The sequence below is a fragment of the Canis lupus genome, chromosome 1 (assembly GCF_011100685.1).
Source record: "Canis lupus familiaris isolate Mischka breed German Shepherd chromosome 1, alternate assembly UU_Cfam_GSD_1.0, whole genome shotgun sequence".
Lineage (NCBI taxonomy): Eukaryota > Metazoa > Chordata > Mammalia > Carnivora > Canidae > Canis > Canis lupus.
In genome coordinates this window covers 89591359-89608619 of record NC_049222.1, presented here as the reverse complement: position 1 = coordinate 89608619, position 17261 = coordinate 89591359, and the positions used below count along the sequence as shown (strand labels likewise).

The window sequence follows — 17261 nt, the reverse complement described above, 5'->3', positions numbered from 1 at the left end:
TGTTGCTCTTATATCCCACAAAAGGCAAAACTCAGTGCCTGACAACGGTTTTTTTTTTTAAATTTTTATTTATTATTTATGATAGTCACACACAGAGAGAGAGAGAGAGAGAGAGGCAGAGACACAGGCAGAGGGAGAAGCAGGCTCCATGCAGGGAGCCCGACGTGGGATTCGATCCCGGGTCCCCAGGATCGCGCCCTGGGCCAAAGGCAGGCGCCAAACCGCTGCGCCACCCAGGGATCCCTGACAACGGTTTTTGATAGTATTTTTTAAAGTTAAAAGAAACAAGTGTATCTTGGAATGAATAATATACAATGTGGTGAAAAATGGCCTCCATGTACAATTTTCATTGGTTCCTATGAGTTACACTGTCTTATATTAAAGAGCACTCATTCTGGTTGTCCCTACATCTGGAGAAGAACAGGCCACAGTTTTTTTCAGGCCTCTCTCCCAGAGTTTATTTTTTTATTTTTTTCTCCCAGAGTTTAATAGCTGTCCCTGCTTAAAATCTTTCTTACAGATAATCTGTGTTGTTGCAATTTAAGACAGTTTCCTTTTATCCTATTTTCCACTCATCCTATGGATAAGAGCCCAGTATGGACGTGAACCTCATAATCCTGTCACACAAAGAATGCCAGTGATCTAGACTGCCACTCAGTATTTGTGTTGCTGGGAGGATGAACAGTATCTGGGTTGGTTATTGTTGGTTTTATTCTCCTAATACCTTTGGGCTTTACTTGAAAGACAAAACCCAACTGAAAAACTTCTGTTATTATCTCTCTCTCTCTTTTTTTTAGTTAGGGGGAGAGAGAGAGAGAGAGAGAAAGAGAGAGAAAGGGAGGAGAAGCAGAGGGAGAGGGAGAGAGAGAGAATCTTAAACAGGCTTCATGCCCAGTGCAGAGCCTGATATGGTTCCATCTCATTATCCTGAGATCATGACCTGAGCCAAAATCAAGAGTCAGATGCTTAACCAACTGAGCCACCCAGTTTGGTGCCCCAATTTTCTTTTTATAAAGGAATTCTCAGATTTCCTTTCCTATATCTAGAAGTGTATGTACTTGGGTTCTTCTTTATGATCAGAAGCAAAGACAGCCAGAAAGTTTGAAAACTTTTAGGCAATTTCTAATCAGAAGATTACTTTCTCACTTAATTTTTTCTTTGAATTTGTCTTTTGAACTTAAGAGTATTCAGCTTGGCACAGAGGTAGCATCATAACCAATGAGGTTTATTTTTATTTTTTAAAGAACATTTTTATTTATTTATTCATGAAAGACACAGAGAGAGAAAGAGAGACAGAGACACAGGCAGAGGGAGAAGCAGACTCCATGCAGGAAGCCTGCCGTGGGACTTGATCCCGGGTCTCCAGGATTAGGCCCTGGGCTGAAGGCAGCGCTAAACCGCTGAGCCACCTGGGCTGCCCCAATGAGGTTTATTTGAGGCATGATTATTGCTAATTGAAATTAGAGTAGTCAACCTTAATTTGCATGTATGCATCAAAAATTTAAACCTGCTCATTATATTGTTTTTTTGCAATAAATTTTATACAGTGGCTCTTTTTTTCCTCCAGTTTTATAGGGATATAATTGACATGTAATATTGTGTAAGCTTAAGGTATACAGAGTGATGATTTGATATCCATATATATAGAGAAATGATGACCACAATAAGGTTAACACATCTATGACCTCACATACTTTCCACTTTTTGTGTATGTGGTGAGAACTTTTAAGATCTGTTCACTTAGCAACTTTCAAATATATAACAGAGTATTGGTAACCATTGTCACCACGCTGTACATTATATCCTCAGATCTTATGCATCTTTTTTTTTTTTAAAGATTTTATTTATTTATTCATGATAGTCACACACACAGAGAGAGAGAGGCAGAGACACAGGCAGAGGGAGAAGCAGGCTCCATGCAGGGAGCCCGATGTGGGATTCGATCCCGGGTCTCCAGGATCGCGCCCTGGGCCAAAGGCAGGCGCCAAACCGCTGCGCCACCCAGGGATCCCTCTTATGCATCTTATAACTGGAATGTTTGTACCCTTTGACCACCTTCACCCATCCCACCTCCTCACCCCTCCCACCCCTGGCAATTACCAATCTATCTCTGTTTCTATGAGATCAGTTTTTTTAGATTCCATGTATAAGTCAGATCATACAATATTTATCTTTCTCTGACTTACTTCACTCAGCATAACATCCTCAAGTTTTATACATCTTACTGCAACTGGCAGGGTTTCCTACTTTTTTATGATTGAATAATATTCCATTGCATGTGTGTGTATTTTCTCGATCCATGTATCTGTCATTAGACCCTTAGATTGTTCCCATGTGTTGTGCTGCCATGAACATAGGAGTGCAGATATCTCTTCAAGATAGTGATTCCATTTCCTTCCAATTAATACCCAGAAGTGGAATTGCTAGATCAGATGGTATTTCTATTTTTATTTTTTTGAGGAAACTCCATTCTGTTTTCCATAGTAGACATACCAGTTAACCTTCCCACCAGTAGAGTACAGGGGTTCCCTTTTCTCCACATTCTTCCCAGCACCTGTTATCTATGGTCTTTTTGATAACAGCAGTTCTACCAAGTATGAGGTAATATCTCACTGTAGTTTTGATTTGCATTTTCTTGATGATTAGTGGTATCTGTCAAGCAACTTTTCATGTACCTGTTGGCATTTGTATATCTTCTTGGGAAAAATGTCTATTCAGCGCCTCTACCCAGTTTTTAATGGGGCTATTTTCTCTCTTGCTATCAAAGTTTATGAGAGCCTTACATATTTTGGATATTAACACAGTATCAGATACATAGTTTGCAAGCATTTTCTTTTATTCCATAGGTTCCCTTTCCAGTTTGTTCATGGGTTTTTTGTTTGTTTTTTGCTGTGCAGAAATGGTTTGATTTGCTGTATTCTCATTTGTTTATTTTTGCTTGTGTTGTTTATGCTCTTGGTGTCATAGTTAAAAAAAAAAATCATTGCCAAGACCAATGTAAAGGAACATTTTCCTTGTGTTTTATTCTAGGAATTTTATGGTTTCATGTCTTCTTTTTTATTCTTTTTTTTAATAAATTTATTTTTTATTGGTGTTCAATTTGCCAACATACAGAATAACACCCAGTGCTCATCCCGTCAAGTGCCCACCTCAGTGCCTGCCACCCAGTCACCCCCACCCCCCGCCCCTCCCACCACCCCTAGTTCGTTCCCAGAGTTAGGAGTCTTCCATGTTCTGTCTCCCTTTTGGTTTCATGTCTTCTATTTCAAGTGTATTTTTGTGAGTGTTTTACAATAGGTGTCCAGTTTCATTCTTTTGCATGTAAATTTCTAATTTTCCCAGTACTTTTATTGAAGGGATTGTCTTTTTCACATTGAGTATTTTTGGCTCTCTTGTCCAATATTAGTTGGCCATATATGCATGGGTTTATTTCTGGGCTTCTAGGCTCTTGCTTCTGTTCCTTTGATCTAATGTGTCTGTTTTTATGCCAGGACCATACTGTTTTGATTACTATAGCTTTGTAATATAGTTTGAAATCAAAAAGTGTGCTGCATCCATCTTTGTGGATTTTTTCCCCCCTCAAGATTATTTGGCTCCTCAGGGTATTTTGTGTTTTTTTTTTTTTTTTTTTTTAAAGAATTTTATGATTGTTTTTTCTATTCCTTTGAAAAATTCTATTGGAATTTTGACAGGGATTTCACTGAGTCGACAGATGGCTTTGGGTTGTATGGATATTTTAACAATACTAATTCTCCAGATCTATGATCATGGAATATCTTTCTTTTTGTATCTTCTTCAATTTTTTCATCATTGTTTAATAGTTTTCAGTGTACTCGTTTATAGTTTTTACTTGCCGGGTTAAAATTTTGTTTCTAAGAATTTTATTCCTTTTGATGCTATTATAAACAAATTGTTTTCTTTATTTTTCAGATAATTTGTTGTTAATATGTAGAAACACAACTGAGTTTTGCATGTTAATCTTGTATCTTGCAGTTCTACGGAACTCATTGATTAGTTCTAGTAGTTTTTTTGATTAATAGTTTTTTGACTCTTCAGAGTTTCCTAGATATATAAGATCATGTTATTTGTAGAGACAATGTTATTTCTTCCTTTTTTATTTGTATTATGTTGAACTATATTTCTTCTATACTCAACTTGTTAAGAGTTTTTTTTATCATGAAAGGATGTTGAATTTTGCCAAATGCTTTTTCTGTATCTATTGAGACGTTCACATTATTTTTTATCTTTCGTTATTTAAGTGTGATGTATCATATTGATTGATTTGCATTTGCATCCCAGGGATGAATCCCAGTTGATCAAGGTGTAGATCCTTTCAATGTGCTGTTGATTTTGGGTTGCTAACATTTTGTTGAAAATTTTTATATCTGTTTTAATAGGGGCTCTTTGAGGTTTTATTTCTCGTAGTGTCCTTTTCCATCTTTGGCATCAGGGCACTGCTTGCGTCATAAAATGAATTTGGAAGTATTCCCATTTCTTTAGTTTTTTGGAAGACTTTAAGAAGGATTAGTATTAATTCTTCTTTAAATGTTTGATGGAATTCACCAGTGAAATCATCTGATCCTAGGCTTTCTTTGTTGGAAGGCTTTTGATTACTGAGTCAATCTCCTTACTTGTTGGTCTGTTCACATTTTTTTATGACTTCATGGATCAGTCTCAGTAGGTTGTATGTTTCTAGGAGTTTCTTCTAAGTGGTCCAATTTGCTGGCATAAAATTATTCACAGTAGGGCAGCCTGGGTGGCTCAGCGGTTAAACACCTGCCTTCAGCCCAGGACCTGATCCTGGAGACCCAGGATCGAGTCCCACGTCAGGCTCCCTGCATGGGGCCTGCTTCTCTCTCTGCCTGTGTCTCTGCCTGTGTCTCTGCCTCTCTCTCTGTGTGTGCCTCTAATAATAAATAAACAAAATCTTAAAAAAAATTATTCACAGTAGTCTTTTAGGATCCTTTGTATTTCTATGGTATCAGGTGTTATGTCTCTCTTTTCATTTCATTTTTTTGGTATTAAAATTTTTTTTATTGGAGTTTGATTTGCCAACATATAGTATAACACCCAGTGCTCATCCCGTCAAGTGCCCCCCTCAGTGCCCGTCACCCAGTTACCGAATCCCCCCACCTACCTCCCTTTCCACTACCCCTTGTTCATTTCCCAGAGTTAGGAGTCTCTCGTGTTCTGTCACCCTCTCTGATATTTCCCACTCAATTTCCCACACTTCTTTCATTTCGGACTTTGAGTCCTCTTTCTTGTTTTCTTAGTGAGTCTAGCTAAAGGTTTGTCAATTTTGTTTATCTTTTCAAAGAAGCAACTCTTAGTTTTGTTCATCTTCTCCATTGTTTTCCTATTCTCTATTTCAGGTATTTCTGCTTTAATTTTTATTATTTCCTTCCTTCTGCTAACTTTGGGCTTCTTTGCTCTTCTTTTTCTAGTTCCTTGAGGCATAATGTTAAGTTTTTTATTTGAGAGCTTTCTTCTTCCTTAGTTGTGTACATTTATAACTATAAACTTACCTCTTAGAAATGCTCTTTTTGCTTCCCATAAATTTTGTTATGTGTTGTTTCTATTTTTGTTTGTCTCAAGACATTTTTAAGTTTTTCTTTTGATTTATTCTTTGATCTAGTGGTTGTTCAAAAGTATGTTTAATTTCCTTGTATTTATGGATTTTCCAGCTTTCCTTATTTTATTCATTAGAATTCCATGTGACTGTGGAAAATATACTTGATATGATTTCTATCTTCTTAAATTTATTGTGACTTGTTTTGTGGCCTAACACGATCTGTCCTAGAAAGTGTTCTGTGTGTGCTTTAAAAGACTATGTATTCTACTGCTGTTAGATCAGATGTTCTATATATATCTGTGAGGTCCATTTGGTCTACAGTTGTGTTCAAATGTGCTGTTTTCATACTGATCCTTACCTTGGCTCTTTTAAAGACAGTTTTGTGAGTATCATACCTGCCTATTCTCCTAGAATGTATTAGAGCCTGAATAAATTTTGTCCTTATATGACTAAGTGTTAGGGCAGTGTGACATTCAAAGAAATAACAAAAAGCAAATGAAAAGTGGGGGTTCTAAATTTTGCTTGCAGTTCTCAGAACACATTAAAAGGGATCAGTAAACAGATCGTAGCCATCTTGCGTAAGATTCTTATTGCCCTACTACTTCCTTATTGCTGGGGAATAAGGAGCTTTTCTTCTCCACTTTCTCTCTTCCACTACTTCCCACTGTTCTCCATTCCTTTTTCACCTGTTGGGTTCAGTCCTTCTAGTCTTGATTCTGCATCATAGGAACCCAGCAATTAATTTGGCAAGAGAAAAAAGATCCCTTGGAGGGGGGGCAAAGAGGAGACACCAAGCAGGCAGGGCCAATATTATTTTTATTGGGGAGCAGAGACCTCAAGTGTTCAAGTGAGACTAAAAATACTCAAATAATAATACATTTTGCATGTATCTCAAAAGCATTTTAAAAAAGAACATGACAGTTTAATGCAGTTGTTAAAGTTCTTTTTTGCTTTATTTAACTTAGTGTAAGCTTTTCAAAGGAGGCAACCTGTCCATAGTTCTCAAGCCCATGGCATTGGAATGTGAGCTTGGAGAAAACTCAGATAATACACTTAGAATATTCTTCTACAATTATAACAGATATAGGGACAAAATGCACAATGAAGAGTCTGAGTCTATTCTACTTCATGAGGAGAGTGGATTTTCCAGGATGTTGCTGTGGTTTTCCAGAATTTCCCTCTAGGAATAGCTAAAAGAGGCAGCTGGTTGGAAAGGAAGTGCTAGGGAGAATGAAAATTGGGTTTGAACAGCACTTTATGGAAGATGGAGAGAAAAACATTTTCCACATCAAAGAGTAGAGGGGTGGTGGTGGCTGCTGGAGGTCCACAGAACGCCAGAGCCTCCCCATCTAGTGCACCCCTGGGAACTCCCATTGCTCATGTATGAGCTGTTTGCAGCCCAAGAACCTTTCTTGCATGCATTGTGCCTCAGGTTATTGGCATACTGCATGGGTTATTTTATTATCCTTGAGGGAGTCTTTTTGTTGTGATGCTTTTGTTTTTAAAAATCCCTTTCTCTCTATATAAGCACTATTAAGAGTGGTCTGTGGCCTTTCAAACATACACAGAGGTTTAATTTGTGTTTTAAACAAACAAAAAATGAGATCATACCCACTCTTAGACTTGAAAATTTCTTTGCTTTCATTTTATAGTTGTCGTGAATATCCATGTCAGAATATTTAAGTATACTGAATTCCTTTTAACAACTGTTTATTTCATTGCATGATTGTAGAATCTTGTACTCAATAATTCCCCTATTGTTGGATATGTAGGTTACTTCCAACTTTTCATTTTACAAATAATGGTGCAGTGAATACCCTGTGAAGTGAGGAAAGTGGAACAGATGATGATTTCTGAGTTCCAATGGACCATGAATCTTACATTGACAAATTGATGTTGCCCAGTTTCAGAGATTTAGGGCTGTTCCAAACCAATATAAAAATCTGCTCTTCAAAAGATTACTAGCAACAAACTGATTTAAGTTGTCCTGATTGAGTTTGATTAATGGACAATCCATTGACCCATGGAAGATTCTTTTGAGACATTTAAGCTGTAATTTCTTTTCTTTTTTTTCCTTTTTTTAACGATTGTATTTATTTATTTGAGAGAGAGGGAGAGAGCACATGCACATTTGAGCAGGGGGAGGGGCGGGGGGAGACAGAGAGGGAGGCAGAAGCAGACTCCCCACGGAGCAGAGAGCCAGAGGTGGGGCTCAATCTCAAGACCCCAAGATCATGACCTGAGCCAAAGGCAGCCACTTAACCAATGGAGCCACATAGACACCCCCTATAAAATTTTCTTGTAGGATTTTTTGAAAGCTGAAAGACACTACTGAACAAACTTCAATTTGACCAGATTTTGTTTATGTGTCCAGTTCACATCAATTTGATGGCTGCATGTTTACGTGTGCACTTAAACATTCCCCAGTATTTGGATAGGGTACATTTGACCTGTTGGCCAATTAACAGATTTGGTTTAATCAGGTTCCAAGTAAGATATAGCATTCATGTGATAGTGCTCTTTCATTTAAAGTCTACGTTTTCCTTACTGAACCTTGGGAAAATCAAATATATAAATAAAATGAAGAGATTGGGAAAGAACTTGTTTTGGTTTCTTTCAACCTCTGCTTACTGAAAAGGAGAAACATAGAGCAATAGGGATTTTACTATTTACTTGCATAGCTGAACAGGTCTGTAGATGTCTGGAACCATTCTCTGTAAAATATAGTATTTACCAGCTCTTAAGAGTCTCTTAAGAAAACAATCCTGGTTCAATACAGTAAATATCAAAGTGCAAATCTGAAATCTATTCAAACCAATACAAGAATGGTTTAGAATATGCATTGGCAGATTACTTTTAGGTCAACTATACAAAAGATTATATAAATAATTTGTGCTATTAGCCAATGTACAAAACCTGGTGTTATATTTTGATCCCTCTGTGATATCACATCCTAATCAGGGTGAGTACGCATCACAAATAAGTTATTACTACTTCTGTGCCAAAGAGTGGTAGTAATTTGATTTTTATAAATGAACTTGAGGCCTAATAGATTAGCTAAAGGATGGACAACCAGTTCAATGTGGCCTATTCACAGACTAGTCATTATCCTTCGAAATAGAGCAAAAAGCTCTTCGCAAGCAGGGAATTACCAACACTATCAGATTTTTTTTTAATGATCTTGAGTTTCGTCATTTCAATATGTGAGAACCAGATAAGAATCTTCCTTGAGCAGGAACAGTTTGTAGGTTCTGAGATAGAAGGAATCTAGTGGAGTAATGATGGTCATAAGTGAGTGGAAGTTGCAAGTAAGCCAGAATAATGAGAAAACAGAACCTACAAAGGTAAAATTTAAATATGCATATAGAATAGAAGATGAGGAAGTCAGTGAGAAGGAGAGGCTGGGTTAGGGTGGTGACGAGTCATGACTAGCTGTATACCCTCCTTGGATTCTGAACAACACAAGTTCCTGAAGTCTAGGTGGTCAGTATTTCCCTAGATTTCTGTTAGGCCTTGGCCTCATGGTTGAAATTTCTGTGTTCTCATTCTCAAGTGTATTCTTACAAGCTACTTCATCCTGCAAAATCCTACCTTATTATTTGAGGTAACTTGAGTCAAGACTTTGTTCCTTGCAACTGGAAAAGCTAAGTTAAAAACTTACATTATTAACTGTGAAGAAACCAAGGCTTAAGGTCATATTCTAGTTGCTTAAGGGGCTGGAATTCAAGTCTGTGTTTATATGACTCAAAGGCCCAAACTTTTTAACTCTGTGGCATACATGATATATTTTCAGACACATTCAGGTGTTTAACTTTGACAGCAATACGCTCTCACCAGTTAAGTGAACTACTTTGGAACTAAGTGTAAATTAAATGATATTCCATCTGTATTAATGAATTTCTTCACTAAAATTAAAATATGGTATTGTATATATGCATAACTAACTTATGATTTCCTATTATTGATAATAATTAAGAACTGGTTTGTATATGAAATGTTTACAGCATTCATTTCATTATCCCCATGAGGTCAGATCACTTTGAAATTAAAATCAAATGAGACATGTCACATACTCTTCAGTAACTTGCAAGTTAAAAATTCTTGGCAACAGAAATTAATCATAAATTTTGAGATTTATCTCTCTTTTACTAATTTCCTTCTCTTGTTTCATTTACTCTGGTTCTTGTTGAAAGAAGAGGCTTTTCTACACATGAATGTGTATACTATATGTGCACAACCAAATTCTAGAAGGGCTACCAGTTTTTCTCCAGACCAAAAATAGCAAAATGGTGTCCTGCAGTTTTATTTTTGAATTATTTTTCTGACATTTAGAAATTGAGAGACTTTATATTAAAAAAGATATTGTTAATGTTTTATTGAAAAATTGCCATCTGGCGCTACTGGGCTTGTATTCTCCTATAGGAATAGTTGTTTGGAGCATAGTGGAGGCTGCCTCCAACAAACATAGACTCTCTAGCTCACCACTGTCCCCATCATTTCCTGGTGTCATAGGTCCAACTGATGCTTAACATATACATTACATATGTGGCCAGTGGAGGCATTTGAGTTTGTAATCTCTGATTAAGAACCCAGACTTCTTTTTTTTCTTTTTTACATTTTTAAAATTTAAATTCAATTTGCCATCATATAGTGTAACACTCCCAGTTGCTTATCCCCTCCCTCCCCTTCAGCAACCCTCAGTTTGTTTCCCAGAGTTAAGAGTCTCTCATGGTTTGTCTTCCTCTCTAATATTTCCTAGTCAGTTCCCCTCCTCTCCCTTATAACCCCTTTCACTATTTCTTATATTCCATGTATGAGTGAAACTATATGATGATTGTCCTTCGATTGACTTATTTCACTCAGCATAATACCCTCCAGTTCCATCCACGTTGAAGCAAATGGTGGGTATTCATCTCTTGTGATGGTTGAATAATATTCCATAGTATCTACATACCCCATCTTCCTTATCCATTAATCTATCAAAGGACATCATGGCTCCTTTCACAGTTTAGCTATTGTGGACATTGCTGCTACGAACATTGGGGTGCAGGTATCGTGGTGTTTCACTACATCAGTATCTTTGGGGTAAAATACCCAGTAGTGCAATTGCTGGGTTGTAGAGTAGGTCTATTTTTAACTTCCTGAGGAACCTCCACACAGTTTTCCAGAGTGGCTGCACCAGTTTGCGTTCCCACCAACAGTGTAAGAGGGCTCCCCTTTCTCCACATCCTCTGCAACATTTGTTTCCTGTCTTGTTAATTTTCACCATTCTCACTGGGATGAGGTGTTATCTCATTGTGGTTTTGATTTATAAGAACCCAGAGTTCTTCAGTGTTGGCCATTATCAGAGTGATCTAGGATAGAATCTGAGCAGCTGCGGGTAATCTTCAGCTGCTTGATTTTATTCTGAGAAATTTCTCCCAACTGCAGATGTGCATCTAATATCTCCTGGGGTGCTTCCCCCAAATCTACATTTGGTCTCCTACTTCCCAGCTCCCCAACTGGGGGTAGATCCAGTAAGTCTGGTGTGGAGCCAGGGAATCTGAATGTTTAAAAAACAACCCTCTTGGTTCCCCTTGGTTTTGAGTAAGATGGAAAAAGCCCACCTCATCCCCTCTGCTTTCTGCTGAATGCAGCTATAAAACCTGGACAGGACACATGGAGTAGCTGTTTGAGGATTTTGAGATTTTGAAGAACAAATAGTAGCAGATAGGGGAAGAAGTCCAGGACTTAAAGTACCATCAAACTAGTGGTGAGTTCACCTTATATGTGTGTCTGCCATCTTCCAGCTTGACGTCAGTGTGATCTGAAACCTAAAAGTCAACACCAGCATGGATAGAACTCCAGGAGAAGTTCTGTAGTTCCTAGAGAGAATATGTCAGGAGATTTCCCATTTTTTCCCCTTTCTTTTTTTCCATCTGTTGTGCCATAGATCTCAAGCAGTCCTGGGGTAGTAGTAGCAGTAGGGGTAAGATGGCTGGCAGGAACCCCAAACTTGAAGTGGCTGTGAGACAGTCGGGAAAAACATCATTGCTTCCCCCCACCCTCCCCCGTCTTCCCACTACTTGACTCTCCATCCTCACAGAAAGGGGCAGGTATGGGAAGTGTATGACAGAATAGAGCAAATAAAGCCCCAACTTTCATGTCAGAGAACCAAAAAGAACCCCAGGGAAGCTGGAAAGTATCAAAAGAGAGGGTGGAATCAGGGGAAATTATGAAAGTTATTTATGAACTACTGGGCTTATTCCTTAGCTGAGCATGCATGGATCTGACCCTAAATTGTATATATAGACTTTGAGAACTCTACTGTAAAGTCTTTGAAAACCAAAATTATATTGGGTTAATTTACTAAGAAGATATAACATTCCTAAATGTATATGCTCCTAATAACAGAACTTCAAAGTACATGAAGCAACAATGGAGAGAACAGGAGGAAGAAATAGAGAATCTAGAATTATAGTTGGAGATATTAGTGATCTCTCAGAAACCTATAAAACAGACAAAGACAGATATGTTAGATAGAAAATCAGCAAGGGTATGGAAATACTGAACAACATTATCAACTGGATCTAATCGACATTTATAGAACACTCTAATCATCAGCAGAATATGTATTCTTTTCAAGTGCATGGAACATTTACCAAGGTAAATCATATCCCGAGTTGGTCATTAAAACAAACAAAAATAACAAAATGTAAAAGAACTGAAGTCATGCAAAATATGTTCCCATACTGTAAAGGAATTAGACTAAATATTGATGAGAAAAATAACAAAAATCTCTAAACATGTGGAAATTAAACAACATGCTTCTCAGCAATCTGTGAGTCAAAAAGAAACTTTCAAGGAAAATTAGAAAATATTTTGGACTAAATGAGAGTGAAAATACAACTCATAAAAATTTGTGGGATGCAGATATAGCAGTACTGAGGGGGGGAAATTATAGCAACAAATGTTTACATTGAAAAAGAAGACAATTTTTATTTTATTTTATTTGCATTTATTTATTTATTATTATTATTTTTTAATAATAAATTTATTTTTTACTGGTGTTCAATTTGCCAACATACAGAATAACACCCAGTGCTCATCCCAAGTGCCCCCCTCAGTGCCCGTCACCCATTCACCCCCACCCCCCCGCCCTCCTCCCCTTCCACCACCCCTAGTTTGTTTCCCAGAGTTAGGAGTCTTCATGTTCTGTCTCCCTTTCTGATACTTCCTACCCATTTCAAGAAGACAATTTTTAAATCGGTAATCTATACTTCCACATTTTTCCACTAGAAAAAAGACAGCAAAATAAATACAAAGGTAAGGGGTAAAAAGATCACAGCAGAAATCAATGATATTGAAAACAGTAAAACAATAAGAAAAATTAAATAACCCCAAAGTTAGTTATATGAAAAGATGAATAAAATTGATAATACAGCAAGATTGACAAAGAGAAAAAGAGAATATACAAATTATGAGTATCAGGAAGAAAAATCACTACAGAGATTTTAGACATTAAAGGATGAAAAGGAAGTGCTACAAATTACTCTTCGTAAATAAATTCAACAACTTAGATGAAATGACTGATTTCTCAAAAAATACACATTGTCAATATCCAAAATGAAGTAGATAATTTGGACATTTTTATGGCCACTAAATAAATTGAATCTATAATTTAAAACCTCCCCCAAAATAAACTTGTAAGTGCAGACAGATACACTGGTGAATTTTCCAAATATTAAAATAAATTCTACACAATCTCTTCCAGAAAACAGAAAAGGGTGAAATACTCCAAACTTCTTTCATGAAGCCAGCATTATTCTGACACTAAAAGCAGACAAATATGGTATAAGAAGAGAAATATATAGATCAATATCCTTTATAAACATGTGTAAAAATCCTTAACAAAATATTAACAAATCCAGCAATATATAAAATAAAAAATCTGGGGTTTATCTAAGAATATGAGACTGGTTTAATATTCACAAACCAACCAAGGCAATCCACTATCTTAGCAATTTAAAGAAGAAAAACCACACACTCATATATGAATTGAGACAAAATCATTTCAACTAGTTCTTCAATCTACTAAAGGGCATTTACAAAAAAACCGTACAGCTAAAATTATTTTTCATGGTGAAACACTCAATGCTTCCCCCTTATGATCAGGAACAAAAGAAGTTTGTCCACTCTCATCACTACTATCTAACATTATACTGGAAGTAACAGCCAATATGACAAGGCATGAAAAGGAGTTAAAAGGCATATACAGAGTGGAAAGGAAGAAATAAGGCAATTTTTATTCACAGTTGATATGATTGTCTACATAGAAAATCCTGAGGAATCCCCCAAAAAGTCCTAAAACTAGTAAAGGAAAATCAGAAGATACAAAGTGAACACTCAAAAGCCAATTATACTTCTTTTTTTATTTTTTTAAGGATAAGGTTTTTTTTTTGTTGTTATTTGAGAGAGAGAACACAGAATGGGGATAGGGGTTGAGGAGTGAAGATGACACCCCGCTAAGCAGGGAGCCTTATGCAGGGCTCGATCCCAGGACTCAGATCATGACCTGAGCTGAAGGCAGACATATAACTGACTGAGCTACCTAAGCACCCCACCAATTGTATTTCTGTATGCTATCAATATTTAGTTGAAATGAGACCTGAAATGAGAAAAAGCAATACTATTTACAATTGCTCAAAGAAAGTGAAAAGCTTGGCTATAAACCTAACTAAACATAGGATCTATATTCTGAAAACTACTAAACATTGTTAAAAAAACAAAACAAAACACCAAAATGAAGGGATATACCATGTCCATGGTTTGGAAGACTCAATGTAGCAAAAGTGTCATCTTCTGATTATGGTTGATCCACAGATGTAATGCAATTCCAATAAACATTCCCATAAGATTTTGGTAGATGCAGACAGATGAAGTCTAGAATTTATATGGAAAGGCAAAGGAACTAGAGCAAGTAAAACAATTTTGAAAAAGAAGATAAAGCAGGAGGAGTCACATTTTTTGATTAGCAGAAAGCAGTAGGTATTGGCAAAGGGATAGACATATAGATGAATGAAACAGAATAGAGAGTCCAGAAATAGAACTGAATAAATATGACCAGTTGATTTTTGACCAAAGTGCTGAGTAACTCCTAGGAGAAACAATAATATTTTCAATGTATTAGAAGAGTCGGAACTGTGAATACAATTAAAAATTGGATCCAAAGAGGATATATGGATGTCAGATAAGGACATGAAATGATATTCAACATCATTAGCTTTTCGGAGCTGCCAACTGAAACCAGAATGAGCTATAACTACATAATAATTTGAATGAATGGCTAAAATAAAACATACTGCAAATACCAAGTGCTGATGAAGATGTACATCATTTGGAGCAGCATCTCATATACTGCTGGTGGGAATGCAAAATGGGACGTACTGCCACTCTGGAAAACAGTTTGTAAGTTGCTTATTAAAGAGATTATTAGCATATGATTCTATAATCCCACTGCTATGTATTTACCCTAGAGAATGAAACCTTAGGTTCACACAAAAACCTGGACACAGATATTTATCGCAGCTCTATTCATAATATTGACCAAACAGGAAACACCCCAAAGTCCTTCAACAGGTGAATGGATAAACAAAGTGTGATATACCTCTACAATGAAATACTACTTGACAATAAAATGGAACCCCTACTATACACAACTTGCATGAATCTCAAGGGATTATTCTGAGTGAAAGGTGCCTGCCTCAAAATGTCATATAACTGTGTGACTCCATTTATACGGTACTCAAAAAGACAAAAGTCTAGAGATGAAACCAGAGCAGTGGCTACTCAGGGCTGGGAGTGGGGGACTACGTGGATGCCTCGGTGGCCAGGTGCTGATTTGCCCGTGTATTAAGTGTGTCTGTGTGAGTTTCTTGAGAGTGATGGAAATGTTTGTCTCCTGATTGTGAAGCTAGTTTACATGAATTTATACATAAATTAAAATTCATAGAACAGAACATACCAAAAACGTCCCATTTTACTGTAAGTTTTTAGAACATTAAAACACATTTTAAAATTTCACCCTTACCATTAAGGTGCTGTCTGGGCTGCATACCACATCTCTGCAGCAACTACCCAATGGTAGGCCTCTTAAGGAACAGAGTTCTGGAACACCCCTCCAAAAAGAACTTATTTTGAAGAATCACAATAAGGAGTAAATAACTTGCAGCAGGAGATAGGCAATGGTTTCAAAGCAAGAGAAGTAAAGGGTCTTAAATGTTGCATGGCTGCCAAGTCAAATAGAAAACACAAATATTTGTATAGCTTTGTAACAAAAGAGCCATATGTGTTTTGGCAGAAAGACCTCTTAATGGCACTTGTGGCTTTAAAATAACTGAGCCTTGCTTCTATTATGTGGAAATTGCACACAGATGTACTGCATGTCAGGGACCACAGTGCTGCCTAGGGGAGAGGACATTAAAGATAAAACCCAGACTGACAAGGAGGCGAATCTGTCTACTTGTGCAGAGGGGGTGAGCCCAATAACTTCTTGGCACTGGATCTTGAGATTGCGTACACTACTTAGAAGCGTCGTTTGGATTACTTTGCTGTTGTGGGTTCATGACTATTTCTGTTTTCAGCTGCACAGATAGTATCTTAAGCCTTTTAGTTTGGGGATGAGGTGTTTGGGGATCAAAAGCAAAATACTTGGCTTTTTGGAACGAGTAGAGTGGTGGGTATTGATGGAGACCGGGTTTTTGGAAACGTATCCCCACGCATCCAACTGCAAAGTCAAACAAATTCTCTGCTCCCGAAAAGGAGATACTTAACCCCAGCTTCCCTTTCTATCAAATTGAATCAAATGCTTACACATGCAAGGTTTGGGGTTAAGGAAGCAGAGGTCAAGAAGGGTTCTTGGCATATAAGTAAAAAAACCAATTTTAGGTTACTGAAAAAGAATGCCCTGGAAGGATAAGGGGTAATTATCAGAATCCGAGGAAGAACTAGTCTTAAAAATAATAGGAACCTGGGTGGTGGGAATTATGTATGGGCAATCTCTTTCAGAGAATTTCTCTCTGGATTAAGGAAGAAACTCAATCCATTGTCCCCATTTTCACATTAGTAAGATTCAGCCTGTGCTCATTCTTTGTTCAGTCACATGCTTGCTCTTTGGCCAGGGAAGTGGGGATCTATCACCTTGAGTGACCATGCAGTGGAGAAGGGGGTGGTTCTGCAAAAGCAAAGTTCTGTTTCCTTGAAAAGGGGCTGGATATTGGACGGGTAGAAACAGCAGTTTCCAGATCACCCCTGGAGAATGTGTGGGTGGGTATGGGTGTGATGCAGGGAGAGGTGGAGAAAGATGTTGGGTGTGACGGCAGAGCCTGGACAGGAGGTCCCTGAGGGCCCTGCCATCAGCTGGTATTGAGACCCCAGGGCAAGTCAGTTACTCTTCCAGGAGCTCTGCTTGCTTTTTTTAAAGAATGAAGTTGTACTAACTGTAGCCTAAGATCCCCTTTTGTTACAAACGTTAGGAGAAGTATACTTTGGGATTATATTTTTTACTTGGGTATAAGGTAGTGTTCAGGACATCAGGATTTTATTTTATTTTATTTTTTGAGTTTTTATAGCATTGGTTCTCAAATGTGCATAGGAATCTTATGGGGGTTGGGTGGGTAGAGAGGTCCTTGTTAAAATGCAGATTCCATGG

General features: G+C 37.4%; 1 protein-coding gene across 1 annotated transcript in view; it reads left to right on the top strand.

The window, feature by feature from the left end:
* PGM5 (phosphoglucomutase 5) overlaps positions 1–17261 on the top strand; it is a 190679-nt gene that overhangs the window by 73385 nt on the left and 100033 nt on the right. The gene's annotated exons all lie outside the window — the stretch shown is intronic.